Source organism: Macrobrachium nipponense, chromosome 44 (genome assembly GCF_015104395.2).
Source record: "Macrobrachium nipponense isolate FS-2020 chromosome 44, ASM1510439v2, whole genome shotgun sequence".
NCBI classification, from domain to species: Eukaryota; Metazoa; Arthropoda; class Malacostraca; order Decapoda; family Palaemonidae; genus Macrobrachium; species Macrobrachium nipponense.
In genome coordinates, this window is record NC_087221.1 from 10,789,464 (window position 1) to 10,805,975 (window position 16,512).

The 16,512-nt window shown below is 38.3% G+C and overlaps 1 protein-coding gene across 5 annotated transcripts in view; it reads left to right on the plus strand.

Annotated features, from left to right (window-relative positions):
- The first annotated feature begins 401 nt into the window (after window positions 1-401).
- Window positions 402-16,512, plus strand: part of LOC135204025 (adenylate cyclase type 8-like) — a 973,771-nt gene continuing 957,660 nt past the window's right edge. For all 5 annotated transcript variants that reach the window (XM_064233960.1, XM_064233961.1, XM_064233964.1 and 2 more), the window contains exon 1: window positions 402-473. The gene's annotated coding sequence lies outside the window, so the exon portion shown is untranslated. The remainder of the gene's footprint in view (window positions 474-16,512) is intronic.

A 16,512-nucleotide genomic window follows, 5' to 3' on the forward strand; every position in this document is an offset into this window, starting at 1 on the left:
TTGTTGCATGTTTAGCAAATGACGAGAATAAACTTTCTCTCAGTATTTCCTTTAACTTTCTATTTCTTTAGCGATGTTGCGCACATCAAGGCCGTCCTAAAGGATGTTGCGTTAGTCCACCGATTATGCCAGCTTACACACGATATGTACCGTCGAAGATGGAAACGAAATTTTCCCGGCAATTATCAATATGACCACGCAACAGCGCTGACCTCCTTAGCTTTCACATCTGTTTACATTTCTGCACGATGACAGTAGCAAAAGCTGCCATACCTAATGTTAAAGTACTTCGTCAAATCTCAATACGGTGTATTATTTTTTCCTTAACGAACGACAACGACGCGAACTAGGATCACCACCAGCAGGCTCCAGCGATTGCACATCATGATTAGATGTCAAGTCAGTGTTGCCTCAGCCGTGGTAGAGTGTGGATGTGTTGTACCGCGCTCGACCGTGGCTTGTGTCTGAGCGCGGTGTGTTGAAACGCTTTTGCTTAAATTTTATGGGCTTCTTTGACTCGGATCCTTTCACATTTTGTGTTGTGTGAACCTTTCATGATTTCAATGCTCTATTTCTAGTGCTTTCGTTTGGGTAACTAACTTTCTGTTTGTTTATGTCAGACTTTTGGTTATTAAGAAGAAAGTGACTGAATGGCAGTTTGTATTACATGCGCTCACGTACACAAAGCGAATAGCGGTTATCTATGATGCGAATAGCTTACAGCAAGCAACCACTTTCGTTAGATTTTTTCCCTCTTCGATTATTTCAAGTGTCAGTTTGGACTGTCTCCCATGTCACCTTTTACTCGGGCAAGTAAAGAAAACTTTGAGTTTATTGTAGTCTAGCTTTATAAGCGAATGACCTGTTTATGATCGATAAAGTTTTGGAAATATTAAGTCTCAAGATTTTTTAAAAATCCATGCATTGCTAAACAAAGGCGAACGCATCTTTGGGCAACTTGATTGCTGTTATTAGGTTTACGGAGGGGTGTAGGCCTAGTTGAAGTAAGCTGTATCTTATGTTATATAGAAACCTGCTTACTATTGTGATTTTGTAATACCTGCAAACACTACTAGAATTATTCTTTGTGGTTTTTAAATTGTAACGTCTGTTAGTCTGATATTTCCTAGTATTTTTTTTAAAGTTTTAATTGTTAGTAGTAGCCCTTTAGCTTCGCCCCGTAATGATTAAGCGCCATTAAAAGCAGGCTTAGTATCATCCTCAGTTGTAGTATATAAATGAAATCACAGAAAAAAATACAAATGGCATATCGCAAGTTCACGTAGAACCATCTTGGCTGAAATGCTATCTATAGAAAGTCAGAAAAATGCAAATGATTCTTGTATATGGGGCACGTAGCCTACATCCTTAATATGAAATGACTATATTTTCTTTAACATTTTTTGTGTTTAGGACTTACCAGGCCATCAGTTACAAAATGAAACTCCACCGGTGTCCGTCTCGATACCTGTCTCGGCAATGGATAGGTAGTACTACTCCGGGCAAGGTCGTAGACAGGTGGCCGACTTTTGGCCGAGTTTGAGTGTTCATGGCTTTCATGACGATCGTGATTTTTTGGAGGATGTTAATTTTGTTGAGACTATTTATCGCATAGGAAAATGGTCATGTTATATCAGGAATGCGCTTTGTACAATTTCGCGCTCTGGTTGTAAAATTTTTCTCAAGTGCTCGCGCGTGCGCAAGATCGGCTTTGACAGCTCCATTAGTCACGGCAGTGAACACTTCAACAAATATCTGTTTAAAGGAATAAGGCAACATCCATTATGTATGTATACTGATATTGAAAACGACATTACATCATTTCCCATTTAATAACAGCACGGAATAAACACAAACATATTCACACACATTCTGTAATATGATTGCCTTCAGTTTAAGTGTTCCAGTCGTAACGGAATTGTTCGATTATTCAGTTTTTCGAAGCCGTCAGTCCTGACTTGCTAAGTGCGCGACTTTACTGCTTGTTAATACGTGGTCGTTTTGGATAACGAGAAACGATCGTTGTATGTAGTGGTAAAAGCATTTGCAACAATCAACTTCTAACTACCGCATTCTTTATATCCGTGTTGTTGGTATTAAAAGTCCTTTGTATTATGAACAAATTTTGTAGGATAAGCGGATATTTGTTGTGTTAGTAATTCAAATTTGATACTTAATTCTTTCGAAATTTGCTTAAAATTCAATGCTTCCTATAAGAAGCATTGAAGTTTAAACATATTGTTTTGAAATATTCGGGTGTTCCAGATAATGTCCTTAATAATGTAAAGCAGAAGTTAGTTTTTTTTTTTTTCAACGAATAGCAGGATGAGGTAAAAAATATAACAAATGTTAGATGTTTTTTTTTAAATTAAGTTCTATGGTAAATCATTATAACCTCATAAGTGACTGGCAAAGTTCCTTTTTAAACCTCTGAATTAATATAGAATTTTGGGAACGCTTTTCAGCAAGATGTCTGGCAAGAGTATTTTTTTGTTTTACGAGGTTCACATCAAACATCGTTTCAGCCTTAATTAGATTAAGTCGAAGCCCAGGTCTTGTAATTCGTCGAGGCTGATGTTGGGAGGACTCCCTTGTAAATGAATATGATGGAGAGACTGCCTCCCATACAGTCTCTGGCTAAGGTCTGACTTGAGGTGGGAGGGAGAATATTTCGTTATGAGGAGGAATTAATTTCGGGGGAGCTGGGATATAAGTACAGATTACTCTGGAGGAAAGTGGAATATAGTGTAGGCCTAGAATCTACATGAACCCCTCTGCCTACAGCTAATGAAATTGTGTCACAGATCTCGCGAAAGCTGATTTAGATCTGATCGGCATCTTTAGTAATATCTTTTGAATAAGTTAGCAAAGTCTGATATTGTACTAAGAAAAATGGCGAGAGTAGGTCTAAATAAGTTATATTTTTTCATCGTCTATGCCTTGTAAGCAATTGTTATATATTCTCTCTCTCTCTCTCTCTCTCTCTCTCTCTCTCTCTCTCTTCTCTCTCTCTCTCTCTCTCTCTCATCCACGAGACCCACGCCTTTCTAAAATCAATTTATTACTTTGCTGTAAGTAAAAGTAATGCAGCGTTCTAGGCCTACGACGTTACGTATTTAGGTGTTCGCGGCATAAAGTAGCGCGTTAAGAACTGTTATACTGTTGTTATGAACGCCTGTAGGATCATGTCAAGAATAGCGAACTCACAGTTTTTCAAGACAGTATTACAGGCCACTTTGATTCTTATATACATTTATATAGTATATATATTATATATGTATATTTATTACGTTAATCTTGACACACGTATATATATATATATATATATATATATATATTTATCTATTTATTTATTATATTATAATCGCCTGTAACGCCACGTGACGCAAAGGCCCTCTGCGTTATTGAGCCTCTGTTGTCAGTCAGGTCTGTTACCTTCCTCAAATCTTCACTCATCTCCAACCTCCCTTTTATATATATATATATATATATATATAATATAGATATAATATATATATATATAGTATGCATATATAAATAGTATATATATATTAATATATTGATATATATATTGTATGTGCTATAGTGTGATTTTTTCTATTGTCCAGGTGCCAGACATTAATTTTTTGTCTAGTCGACAGGGCCTTCACGGCCAGTCAAACTATATCAGTGCCGCCAATATGCTACTTTCTAGTTTTTCAGCGATCGTCACAAATTATCTTTAGGTTTTAAGACTAGCACTTCTCATGCGAGGCTGCTTTCAACTGTACTTAGCTGATCTTGCTTAGTATGCGTACTCCGAAGCAGCACCTTGGCAACCTATATTGTTGTTTTTGTTTTTGTTTTGTTTTTTCTGTTTATGAGATTTTCGAGCAGCTCTGCTGTGGTTATGATGAAATGCTGCGATGTCATTAGTCGTGTTATTCGCCTAAAATACCTAGCCAGTGGCTATCATTTTTCAATCCTGAACGTAACTTTGGAGTTATCATTATTAGTGTAATCATTCTTAATATGTTTCCTGACTTCCAGTGCTTGTAATTATGCTTTTAGGAGAAATTCGACTTGTTTTGTCTGAGTATTTTGAGTTTTGCTGGTTGCGTGTGTATAGTATGTAATTTTGCATAGTTCGCAAGTGTTGCTTCCCAATGTTGAACAAAACAGTTGTTTAGTTAAACCATTAAGTTGGTTTCTGAATAATCGGCACACTTGTCCATAGAATGTATTGAAATTGCGTTAAGAATGAAATTACGCCAAGAAGTTGGAACCCTTCCAATATCATAATTAATGCAGTACTTATGATGGGGTCACGATATTCTGTCATATTTCTGTATTAAATATTATCCAAAAACTTTTACACTTAGATAATCCAGTACACATGACCTTGGCATGATTTTTTCATGATTCATATAATTGTCATAATATGTAATGATGATGTGATCATACATTCTTAAAAAAAACCGAAGGCCGTGAACGCGCTTAGTAAGCTCCCTCAACGAACAATTAACGTATGTTTAAGATAATGGAAATTAAGCTTAGCTTGTATAGGAAGAACTGAATATACATTCCACGCATGAATAAATAAATAAATAATGAGGCATATTTCTATATGTAAAAGCTAAGAAATGTTTTTAAGGAAACAGGAATAATTTGTGTATGTTATAACTAAATTTTCAGAGAAGGAGAGTGCCGTGTTTGTCAACTGCATACGTTTTTAATACAACGAGCGAACCGTTGTTTGGCTTACTCTCCCAGAGCGTCGCGGTTACTATAATCAGCAGAACACCAACAGCCATGCTTTGAGGTTGTTTCCCTTTCTCTTTCGATGTCTGCTTATTGACGGTACAGAATTTTATTTAAAGAATTGCAGTGACGTCAGCTATCTGCTAAAATGTTCCCTTTTCTCAGTTGTTGAACTCTCAGTTCGTAATAGATAAATGTTTGTTGATGGTAGGCTTGCCCTGCTTTGTTCTGGGTGCAACGTCGTATAAAAATTACCCGGTGCTGTATTGTATAGTGAGATTAATAAATTAATAGTGGGGTTCAACGGAACGTGCCTAAATTGCTCCGTCTATGATAAGGAACGAACCCTGGTTCTCCAACATTGACGATATATATATATATATATATATATATATATATATATATATATATATATATATATATGGATGTGCGTACTAAAAGTTTTCATTGGGTTTTTAAACTTTCATTTCTCAAGGTATATGCAACGGGTAATTTTGACATTTCGTTTTTTTCTCCTCAGAATTTTTCGTTCATCTATTGCAAAGCAAATACAGTTGTCAGGGTTCCTGTGGTCCATTTTGTGGATCCTCTGCTTTAAGTTAGTTTGTTCAGCGTCAATGACAAGAGTATCTGTGAATGTCCTTGTGGTAGAGGTGTAAGAATACTACCACCTTAAGTCCTGCGTGTCGTAAAAGGCGACTAAAAGGACAGCTGCTGCGCTGCCTTGCAGTCTTACTTTTTTAGTAAAAGGCTAGGTCCACCGCCCATAACTGTGGAAACTGCTGCTTTGCAGTCTTACTTTTTAATAAAAGGCTAGGCCTTCCGCCAATAACTGTGGAAACTGCTGCCTTGCAGTCTTTCTTTTTAATAAAAGGCTAGGCCTTCCGCCAATAACTATGGAAACTGCTGTCTTCAGCCTTACTTCTTAGTAAAAAGGCTAGGCCCACTGCCAATAACTGTGGAAACTGCTGCCTTGCAGTTTTAATTTTTAGTAAAAGGCTAGCTAGGCCCACCGCCAATATCTGTGGAAACTGCTGCCCTGCAGGTGGACTTTTTAGTCAAAGGCGAGGCCCGCCGCCAGTAACTGTGGTTGATAACAGCAAGGGCATGCGGTCGTAAAAGCCCCTTTGCCAAATAATAAACCATGCCTGATGTTGTAAGGAAAGGCGCATCAGGCAACCGACCTTTTAGTGTAGGGATAACGGTGGGAAAGAAGAATACAATATCTGTAGCTCGGTTGGTGTCGCTTAGGTCAGATTGTTATTACCTGTAACCTAGGTGCTTTACATTATCTAGTGACCTTGCAACTAATTTTCTCTAAACGTGGGTTGTGGCATTGTGTATGTAAAATAAAATTGCTTTTCACGGTCTTGGATTTGAGTTCACTTCCAATTAAGTGTACACCCAAGCAATTCTCTTTATCCTAGCGTTTCACTATCCTATGTGGGCGTTCTGTATGTATGAGTTACAATAATAACATAGCTCTGGTGGTCACGGGCTTGACGAAAATGATAAAAATGTCTCTTAAACCACTCCTCTCCGGTAGTGTCCAGTGACAAGAACTGCGGTTACGCGTGCGGTCGTCAGTGTTCGCTGACGGCTCTCATTTGAGCAGAAATAATTCCACACTCAAGGTGTTACTCATCTGAGACACTGAAATTTGTAAGGAGTCTGTTACCGAAATGGTAATGGACTATGCTTTGTATGATGCTCCTCGGTTATATTAGTTTATTTATTAACGATTCTCTCTTTCTTAATATGTATTGCAGAAATGTTTATCGGATATTGTTCATAATTACACCTGAATTTGACGTTAACAAGTCAACTTCTTGCTTATGAGTGAGAAGTTTCTTGTGACCTGAAGGTTTTGCAAGTCACATTAGAGCATCAGTGCCATCTAACTGAAATTACTGTGTATAATAAGAGGAATGTTGTGAACATTTTTATGGGGTGGAGGGAGGGGCGATGGTGCGGAGATGTCACACGAAGCTGGATGTCTAACATCTAGCGTTTGAATGTCGCCAGACCACCAAATTGCCAATTTTGAAGGCAGACTACCAAAGTCTTCCGTTAGTATCGATTACTATATCCCCCGCTTAGTGCAGTAGTGATTGATAAGATACTAAAAGATGCCACACATTAAGTTTTTGTGACGCAGCCTTGATTATACGCCTGCACCCGACGCCCTGGTCAGCAGAAAACCTTTCCCGAGGTGCAATATGATCTTTTAGTCAACCTCCGTAAACCATTGTTTTATCGTCACGGTAGGTGTTTGCAAGGTTGACCGTCGAAAGAGATTAAACAGATGGTCAGGCGTGACCGATGTGTGATTTTCAGTAAATAGTTGCAGTGGTGTCACCATGAATAATTGAATTGTTAAGCATTGTCAAGGTTTGTTACGATATCAAACGCCCCAGTTGCACACTAAGGAGGAGAGTCTCGATATAGTGAAAATAACATGAATTCGTCATTGTAGGTCGCGGTTCCGAGAAAGAAATGTTGCATTAAATTCTCAAGGGCATTAGATCCAGTGTCATATCGATTGAATACTTGTTCACAAACATCTTTTTTGTTTGTGTGTGTGTGTCTGTGAAAGAAGCAACTCAAAGCAGAACAGATGCAGTCCTGACGAAGGTAAGTTTTTTTTATAAGTATTTTTAATTTCCTACGACGCTTCTTGAAAGTTTTCATATTCAAAGTTGACAGTAGGGAATGGTAAGACTGAAGGACTCAGCCGACGTCATGATGTACCCATGCCGCTAACGAGAAGGAAGTCGGCAATTTTCTAGTTTAATATGGTCGCAATGATAGATAGGCCGAAAAAATACCGCATTTGTACCTCGTCAGTCAGCTGTGCCCCAAAGAACAGTTAACTTGACATAGTATGTGTGTGAGACTGTGAAACCAGGGATTTCACGAAATTCTCAGGGAATTCGTGAAATTACCAATTCATTTACGGACTCTCGAGGGCCTGGTAATAAACATAGGGAAACAGTGATTCATCTACACTGTTTCGCTGTGTTTAGTATTATAGTAGATTCACATCAACCGTGCATTTGATGTCTAGGCCAGCCCCTTGCGACGCTCCTAATTGGCTGTTGATAAGCCAATCTCAGGGCTGGAAACTCTCAGTCTCTCTCGAGAGTTCACATAGACAGGATCTATGTTCCACCTCTCCTAAGGGATACTTTTGAAAGACGTATCCCATAGGAGACGTGGAACATAGATCCTACCCATGTGAACTTTCTCGAGAGACAGAGTTTCCAGCCCTATGATTGGCTTATCAACAGCCAATTAGGAGCGCCGTAAGGGACTGGCCTAGACATCAAATGAACGGTTGATGTGAATCTACTATTTGATCCCCGAGGGGCTAGTACTAAACACGGCGAAATACATTTGATTCCCGAGGGGCTGTTTTTATAGTACTAAAGACGGTGAAACAGTGTAGCTGAATCACTGTTTTATTTAATCCTCGAGAGCTAGTACTATACACAGCGAAACACATTTGATCCCCGAGTTGCTAGTAGTATACTACTCGGCGAACAGTGTAGAATCACTTTTTCGCCGTGTTAGTACTAACCCCTCCTATATAAAAATGTCCCTAAGTGAATTGGTGATTTCATGAATTCCCTGAACATTTCAGAGATTTTGTGAAATTCCTGTTTTCACAAGATCAGCTAAAGCTAACATTGAGGTGATGGCAGCGATATGATTAGATAGTTCGATTATATGGATGATAATCTAGCGTCATGTTAACGTTGCTTAATCAACGTACATTTAAATTAAGGGAGTAAATCGGCAAAGAAATGGCAGCTTTAAAAACCATAAAACACTTAAATGGGAGGTGACAGCATGTTTCCCGAGAATATTGCTCCTGGTAACCGCCCTCTATCATAGCCATTCTTCTTCTTCCCCACCTACATCTAAGGATTGGTTGCCTGATGCGCCTTTCCTTACAACATCAGACATGGTTTATTATTTGGCAAAGGGGTTTTTACGACGACATGCCCTTGCTGCCATCAACCACAGTTATTGGCAGTGGGCCTCACCTTTGACAAAAAGTCCATAGTTAAAATGTAAGACCGCAAAGCAGCAGTTTCCAGTTATTGGCGGTGGGCCTAGCCTTTTACTAAAAGGTAAGACTGCAAGGCAGCAGTTTCCACAGTTATTGGCGGTGGGCCTAGCCTGTTACTAAAAAGTAAGACTGCAAGGCAGCAGTTTCCACAGTTATTGGCGGTAGGCCTAGCCTTTTACTAAAAAGTAAGACTGCAAGGCAGCAGTTTCCACAGTTATTGGCGGTGGGCCTAGCCTTTTACTAAAAGGTAAGACTGCAAGGCAACAGTTTCCACAGTTATTGGTGGTGGGCCTCGATCCCTTTTACTAACAAAAAGTAATGGACTGCAAGGCAGCACGTTTTCCAACAGTTATTGGGCGGTAGGCCTAGCCTTTTTTACTAAAACGTAAGACTACCAAGGCACAGGCAGGTTTTCCAGTTCTTTTGGCAGTGGGGCCTACCCTTTTACTAAAAAGTAAGACTGCAAGGCAGCAGTTTCTACAGTTATTGGCGGTTTATGGCCTAGCCTTTTACTAAAAAGTTAGAAACTACAAGGGCAGCAAGTTTTTCCAGTTATTGGCAGTGGGCCTACCCTTTTACTAAAAAGTAAGACTACAACGCAGCAGTTTCCACAGTTATTGGCGGTGGGCCCAGCCTTTTACTAATAGTAAGACTGCAAGGCAGCAGTTTCCACGGCCAGTAACTGTTGACCGACTACCCGAATAGCCAGTTATAGAGTAGAACGGGCAACTTTTAACCCGTAACATAAATTTCATGAAACATTATCACTGGTAATCGTGACATCAGACTGGTTCCCTGCCTGAGAGGGAAATAGGATTAGTTGTTATACGGGAAACGCAACGATCAAATTTTACCGATATATTTATATATTCTTCATGTTTATATTTCTGGCAAGTTTCAGGTCATACTGGTCTGATAATAGAGAATATATAAGAAAATATGACATCCGTAGTAATATTATGCATATTCAAAACTTGCTTATTTTGTCATTATTATTATAATCACTTTTAATTTTAAACTTATTCACAAGCAATGTAACAGTATCTCCTTGCTCATAATGTTTCCTTTCATATGATATTGCTTATTAAAAAAAAACAAGTAACTAAAATATGCGTATTTAATTAATGATTTACTGAAATGTTGACCATTTCCAAAAAGTGACTGAATTAAACATTTTGCAAGATAAAGACAGAATTCCTCAAGAAAATTACGCTAGTTGCTAGATTGAAAATCTGGATTTTTTTCCCAATAAATATTGTATATAGACTATTTCGCCAATTTGACGAACGACTACGTAGCAACAATTGGTCTCATGGTCAGTTCCCTACTGCATCCCATCCGATAACGTGTCGTTAGTGACTTAGTGCATATTTCAACAAGATACACACACACACACACACACACACACACACACACACACACACATATATATATATATATATATAAATGAATGGTATTGTCACTTGTGGAAAGTCGAATTTTAAATATAAACAATATGGGCAGCAAAAACTTCAGCATTTCTTGTTATAAATTTATTTCTTCTCATTTCCAACGTTTTTTGGAATTTAAATCTCATCTTCAGGGCCCTAAAGATGTGATTTCTATTCTTAAAACATTGTTAATGGAAAGAAATAAACATATAACTAGAAACGCTGAAGTTTCTGCCGGCCATATTGTTCCTGTTTTATATTATATATACATATATATGTATATAATCGAATAGGATAGATTGTTGAGCCACTTCTCCACTATTGAAGTGAAGTATGGATGTTGAATGTGAAGGAAAGAATTATGGGCAGAAGTTGTATAAACGCCTGTGTATGTAGCATTATTTGGCTATGAAGAATTGAAAGGATACCTAATATTGAGATACGTAGTAGATGTAGTAACAATGGTTATCATAAGTGGATATGTGGTCGAGTGTATTGAGAAGGTCTGGTCTTGGGGAAAGGATGGAGATGGCAGTTAGGTGAAAAGAGTGTATAATGTGGAAGCGATATCAGGAAAGAGAGGAAGACGTACAATGGCTAGATCAGAAAGGTGAATGGTGCAGGGTCTAAGGGTTGGAGTTTCCTGGCATGGAGTGTTTTCTAGCATGGGTGCATCCATGATTCAGCCATTAAACTTAAAGTGTGGATGTGATACTGTCCGTTGCCTTGCCAATCCTTGTAGGAGATGTTGAAAAAAGATATAATGAAGTGATGAAAAAACCCTTAATTTCGAATCCAGTATACTCTGGCGATAACTTACATCCAAAGTGTATTGTATATGCGCAGCGCACGTGTTCTGCCCAGCATTTAAACTTAACCCTTTCTGCGCTGGAACATGGGTGACAGTGACTCCTTGGTCTTCTTTTGCCACATTTACCGTTACTAAGCGGAGATGAATAACAGCTCGTCCATGTTTAGTCCTGACTTGAACGGCACGAATGTCGAGGCGTCGTGTTCGTTCAAGCATTTATGTATGGTAGTATGTTTGCGTACATCGACTATTGCTGTGATGCGGTGAACCAATTACATCCGTAATCTTAAGGTCTCAGTCGGATATCATGAAAAATTCAGACACAGAGCCATCAGGAGCTGAAGCAGCTGATGATATTATGCGACTGAGAGGTCAGAGTTCATTTGAGAGAGGGGGAGAGGGAGAGGCTCACGCGTATAGCTTTTCATTGATTATTTAGAATTCGTTAGTGGGACGGTTCTCTTCTACCAGGTAGATTTAAACAGGGTGCGCCCTTTGAGAGGATATTGTTGAAATATATGATAAACAAGCATAAACGCATTGACGGAAAACGGGAAATTTTTGTTTGAGATGAAATGATTTTTCATAGTTTGAATGTTTAGTTGTGTGGATGAACTTTGATGTGCAGAAGAAAAAAAGAATTTTATGCACAGGTTGCATTAAATTCTAATATCAAGAGAACACCAGCAAGCGATTCAAGCGACTTGGAACCCTTGAACGCTTAACTTCTCTAACATAACTTGTGTAATTCACCCGAAGGCTGCTTTTATATAGTTTACTAACTATTGCAATCTGACTGACTGATTTATTAAAAGTTATATGAAGCGACAAACATCATGGACACTGAAAGTCGATATTGCAGTCGGAGGAATAAGTTACTGATGTTGTTAGGCAGGCAAAATTATGGACCTGTCCTTTTTATGAGCTAAATAAGCATATATTATCAATACAGTTTTTGATACTCTAGTTACTCGAAAACTGTAGCATTACTTAAATTTTAGAATCTTGATACGTGTTATACAAAAAATATATAGCTTTTATGAGCTTAAGTTAAATGTTCGCAACTGATACTATACTCTGTTTTTTTCCATCTGTCCATCCGCCTGTGGTGTTTTTGCATGGTAACACTCAGCTCACATGGTTACATTCAGCTCACATTCAACAATTATAATAATATCCTATTTCGAATATTAACGGTGTAATTCGCATACAGTAAATTATTAAAACACTTTTCAGTTGGAAATGTACACCCAGATATCCTTTTATTTAACCTAACACTTACACACAGCGTAATTATTTACCGGGACGCAGTGTTACCATACACAAACACCATAGGCGGATGGACAGATGAAAAAAAAACAGAGTATAGTGATGCTAATTGTGATTTTTTATGGTACTCAGCACCTCTCTCTACCCCCGGCCCAACAACTACCTCTTACTTTTTTCTCGTTTTTTTCGGGTTTGGGCGCTCGTCCCTCTGATCTGTGCTTTAGAATAGGATTTGACATTTCTGAATATTAGATGAATTATGGAATATAATAAGATTCTGTTGTCCTGGCTACGGGTACTGTTGCAATAAAAAAAGATTAAAGGTGAAGGGGGAAAATGAAGGTGGTGAATAAGGTAGTAAATTAAGGCGATGAACAAGAAAATCGAAACCAGTTAAAGAAGGAATGAAAACTGGAACGAAAATAATATAACTCCTGGTGAAGAACATTTCAGTTATAGGCGGGACATTCTCTCTTCCTCTCTCTCTCTCTCTCTCTCTCTCTCTCTCTCTCTCTCTCTCTCTTAATTTCTTTGGGAGCCATTGCCAAGTGAATATGCTCCTTTCTCTCTCTCTTAATTTCTTTGGGAGCCATTGCCAAGTGAATATTCCCGTCACTCTATTGTTCATCTGTGCGCTGCTGTGGTATAGCCAAGTCAGAAAGGGAGATGGACAAATTCGATAGGATTGCCATTGTCAGATTATAATAGAAGATCTTATTAGCACTGGCATTGTTTGTCTGCCCACTATGGATAGTATGGCTGATGTAAAATCCATTGTTCATGCTTTTTTTTTTTTTTAAATCAGCGGCATCTAAAAGAGCATCAACCTCATACCTTGGCTGAAAAGGCAAAGAAAGCGTAGGGGGAGGCAATTGTTGTTACCTGTAAATATAAACGTAGCCGTTCGAAAACGGACGATGCTGAAAAGCTGACTTCGTCGAAGCTCTAACGAACCCAGGTGGATTACAAACACACGGCTGGAAAAGCCTTTGTTACGCTCTGGGAAATAATTCGAATTTCGGCATTGCCAGTGATATTTGCTTCTGGTGAGGTATAGCTAAGTTCTGTGAGGGAGGCTTTCATTTTGCTGCATTTATGAATCAGTCTTATTGAAAAATGTCAAAATTGGTCAATATTATTTCTCAAGTGTTCAGGGGAACGCATGAGTGTATTTATTATAAGGAAATGGCGCATGTATTTTGTAGGGTTCGTGAAGTGAGTTTCGACTAGGTTTAGCTGTAGTGTGAGCGCACCCAGGACCTAAGCGCACCCTATGTATCACCTCATAACTGCTGTGTTCGTGTAAATTGTTTGTATTATTATTAGCCGTCTTGCACGTCTTTGCTTTGTCATCGTAAAAATACTTTCAAGTAAGGAGAGATCAGTTCGTGACTGACGGCCAAGTTATGACGTTTCACCGAAATACTCGTATAAGGAATATCAGTGAGGATTCGGCAGACAATTCAAGCTATTGGCTAGGGCTTCAGGAGTATCGTTGTGGGTTATATAGACTATGTTCATGACTATTCGATGATAGAAACGGAGTTGATGGCTGTTTTGGACCATTTATGAATATTCACTATATGAAACAGAGTTGTGGATTATATAGACTTGAATTTTGTTTATGTCGTCATTCATTATATCATATTAAAGATAACGCCAAGAGTAGGGACTTTGGATGTGAATTTATAAGATTAAAGCGTTAGTCTGAATCGAAGGAAAGATCATTCATAAAAGAATTTGGCGGTGATGGCTCGAGTTTGAGGCAAGGGAAGAATGAAAGGCAGACTCCGAAATGAGGCCAGAATTAGTGTGAAGTGTTTTTTTTTTATTTTTTTTTTTTTTTTTTTACGTAAGACTTGAACTAATTTTCAACCAGCATTTAATATTTGCTAAGTATACACATAGTAGATGTCGCAATAACATTGGCGGTTAGACAACAGTTTTTGGCTTGCGGACGGGGCAGTTGACACCGCCTGACCGCTTCTCTTGGAGTCTCGGGAATATTTTTTCATGTATAAATTCAGTCCTTTTTTTTTTTTTTTTTTTTTTTTTTTTTTTTTTTTTTTTTTTTCATTATAGTTGTCCTCGCGTTATGCAGATGTTTTCGGGAACTTATTTCGACTTGTGTTTTTCTGCCACCCTTAATTTAGAAGAAAATTTAAGGAGGAGGAAGTAAGGGACAAGGAAGCATTTAGACGAATTTAACACAGTAACATATTCCCATTAAGCTCCATCTGCTCGTATTCTATCGCCAGGAATATCTCTTGTTTCCGAACAACGTCTATAAGTCAGGTCAAAGAGATTTCATGTGTTTGACGCTGTCGAGTTACATCCGCCTTTTGCCCTGATAAATTAATGGCACAGACGCAGTAGGAGGAGGACGCCCTTTCATCCATTAACCTGACGCCCATTGAGCAATTTCATCCGATCGGCTTTTGTTTTATTGTTCCTTTATGTGAATAAGTTGCATCGTTGGATAATCCTGTTAAGATTTAGAAATCGTCCATTTTCAGGAAAATCTTGATGGTGCGGAAAATTATTATTTTTTATTTTTCACAAAGTCGGCGTAATGTATTTTGAATTATTTGAATAATGATCCAATAGTTGAGGTATTACTTTATAAAGTTCATCGTGTTGAATTGTTCTTTGCTTTAATAGTGTTTTCTCGAGAGATTTACTTTTTTATTTTATTTTTTTTAGATTAAACCAGCATTCTGCTGGCACGGGCTCTTGCTCCTGAATAGTTAACATTCTCACTCACCCAGTGAGAGGACCCAGGTATGACTGGATGAGGATGGCTAATGAGTATGATCTGTTTCTGTTGCCCAAACATTATCTTATATTTCTGGTAGTTGAGTGACAATGGTGGTGGTGATATCAGCCATGGTTGAAATGGACAAGGGGATGGGAGCCTCAATCCTTTACTTGCCGAGAACTGAAGACTCATAGCTATGATCTATCTACCCCTTTCACCGGGAAATGATGTTTGTATTGAGTAAGTATGTATGTTTGTATGTATGAATGTATTTATGCATGTGTGTCTGTATGTTAGCAAAGCGTATTATGATATATAGCGCTGGCAGTGTTAGGAAGGCTCTGGAGATAGGTACAGAGTAAAGATAATTCTGTTCGAGGATTTTATGGGCAAGGAAATGGAAAATGAGAGAGAATTTTTATGGGAAACTTTGAATCTGCCAGACTAAGTGTAGGGAATATGAAAGGATGGTTGTGCTATGTAATTTAAAAGTATAATTGTAGGTGATAGAGACCGAGATGGCGTTGTTGGGAGGTATGATTTCTTGGAGTAACTGAGAATGGAGAAAGTCTCGTGGAAATGTGCATTGAAAGCATCTTGATTGTTGGAAATACTTGGTTTCTAAAGCAAGTAGAGTTAGCTGAACGTCAGAAGAGAAAATGGTAAGGAAAAGGGGTCGAGATGGAGTGTTAGAACAGAGTAAACGGGAGAGCGGTCTGATGGGTTTAATGGAGGCTGGAGGTCTGTCTGATCGCCATATAGTTGAATCGAAAGTTAAGCTGGATATAAATATTGCCTAAGTTGTAAGGAAGAGAAAATCGTGGCTTGAGTTTGTTGAAGTAGCCTAATAATAAATTGCAATGCCTTATGGTAAATTGAACTCATAACTGTACCTTCTCAGTGACCTTCTCCTACATCTCATAGCACAATGGGAATTTTACCTTTATTCACAGTCGTATAAAATACATTCACAAAAAGGAGTTGTTCCTCTCATCCTCGTCGTAGTAAGCTTTATTTTTTCCACTTTCTGCGCTCATTTTGTCGCCATTTATCAGTTAGTCACACACTTTTTCTTGGTGCTTTTAAGAAGATTTTTTTCCTTATTTGAACTTCAAAAAAAAAAATGTCAGACTTTATAAGTAAATGCTAATATACCCTCAGGATATTATCATTATTACTATTGTAATCGTCATGAATATTCACAATCCCAAGATGGAATGTAGGAAAACAACTGCATTGAGCAAAACAAGATAGGCAGTCATGTGAGCTTTGGTAAAGTTAAATGGGTAGACAATATTGAGGTATCCTTGAGTGTGTTCCGTAGGCATCGTCAGGGAGGGGAAGGTTGGCAAGAAGTTGAGCTATAAGTTGAATGTATTGAATGATAAGCAATGGCAGAATTATTGACAACGAGAGGGGCTTGTTATTC